Source organism: Aotus nancymaae, unplaced genomic scaffold (genome assembly GCF_030222135.1).
Source record: "Aotus nancymaae isolate 86718 unplaced genomic scaffold, 86718_ANA_hifiasm-v0.15.2.pri h1tg000030l, whole genome shotgun sequence".
Taxonomy (NCBI): Eukaryota; Metazoa; Chordata; class Mammalia; order Primates; family Aotidae; genus Aotus; species Aotus nancymaae.
This window is the reverse complement of record NW_026988443.1, coordinates 5,110,497-5,112,165: the sequence shown is the minus strand read 5'-3', so window position 1 is coordinate 5,112,165 and position 1,669 is coordinate 5,110,497. Positions and strand designations below refer to the sequence as shown.

Genomic DNA, 1,669 nt, shown 5'->3' with positions numbered 1-1,669 from the left:
AGACCCACCAAGCCATGGACTTGTCTTCCACAGGCACCTTCTTACCCCAGCCACGAAGTGACCAAGCCATATGTACTATGGGTTGAAATCAAAGGTATATATGAAGGGGAACAGTTAACTTGATTACAAGGTCCAAATTGGCAACAACTTCTACAATCCAGTGCTGATATCAGATACAAGCTTCAAGGATGAATTTCTTTTCGAAGGCTTATTCCAGTTTCATGAGACTAGCATGGGGTGTATGCATTTGCCAGGGTCAAATTTATACTTCGGAATTAACCCATGCAGCAAATGTTAGGCATCTGCTTGAAAAGTCCATTTAGAAGCATTTGTGGTGGACGATGGAGGGGCCCGACTCATCGTACTCCTGCTTGCTAATCCACATCTGCTGGAAGGCGGACAGTGAGACCAGGATGGAGCCACAGATCCACACTGTGTACTTGTGCTCAGGGGTGTGATGATCCTGATCTTCATGGTGCTGGGTGCCAGGGCAGTGATCTTCTGCTCCTGTTGGTGATCCCCAGGTACATGGTGGTGCCGCCAGTACATGTAGGTGTACAGGTCTTTGCGGATGGCCACGTCACACTTCATGATGGAGTTGAAGGTGGTCTCATGGATGCCACAAGATTCCATGCCCAGGAAGGAAGGCTGGAACAGCGCCTCTGGACGCCGGAACTGCTCGTTGCTGATGGTGATGACCTGGTCATTGGGCAGCTCATAGCTCTTCTCCAGGGAGGAGGAAGACTCGGCGGTGGCCATCTCCTGCTCAAAGTCCAGGGCCACGTAGCACAGCTTCTCCTTCACGCTGAACACGATCTCCCACTCAGCCGAGGTGGGGAAGCTGTAGCCGCACTCGGTGAGGATCTTCATGAGGTAGATGGTCAAGTCCCAGCCAGCCAGGTCTGGATGCAGGATGGCATGAGAGAGGGCGTAGCCCTCGAAGATGGGCACTGTGTGGGTGACCTGATCTCCAGAGTCCATGACAATGCCAGTGGTGCGCCCAGAGGTGTAGAGGGACAGCACGGCCTGGATGGCCATGTACATGGCCGGGTTGTTGAAGGTCTCAAACATGATCTGGGGCATCTTCTCTCTGCTGGCCTTGGGGTTCCGTGGGCCTCAGTTAGCAGCATGGGGTGCTCCTCCGGTGCCACACGCAGCTTGTTGTAGGAGGTGTGGTGCCAGATCTTCTCCATGTTGTCCCAGTTGGTGACAATGCCATGCTTGATAGAGTATTTCAGGATCAGGATGCCACTCTTGCTCTGGGCCTCGTCACCCACGTAGGAGTCCTTCTGGCCCATGCCAACATCAGGCTCTGGTGCTGGCAGCATCCGACAATGGAGGGAATCATGGCTCGAGGGGTGTCGTCCCCAGCAAAGCCAGCTTTGCACATTCCAGAGCCATTGTCAATGACGAGTGCAGCAATTTCTTCTTCCATTGGACCGGTGGAGGAGTGGGGCAGCGGAGCGGCAGGAGAACACGGTGCGCGGGCTGGCAGCAGCGACTGAGAGCTTTGCCCACTTTTTGATGGGGTTGTTTGTTTTCTCTTGTACATTTTTTTAAGTTCTCTGTAGATTCTGGATATTAGCCCTTTGTCAGATGGGTAGATTGCAAACATTTTTCCCCATTCTGTTGGTTGCTGATTCACTCTATTGATAGTTTCTTTTGCTGT

General features: G+C 52.5%; 1 pseudogene; it reads right to left on the bottom strand.

Moving 5' to 3' along the window:
• Positions 1 to 319: 319 nt before the first annotated feature.
• On the bottom strand, positions 320 to 1,435 carry LOC105730800 (actin, cytoplasmic 2-like; annotated as a pseudogene).
• Between the last annotated feature and the right edge of the window lie 234 nt (positions 1,436 to 1,669).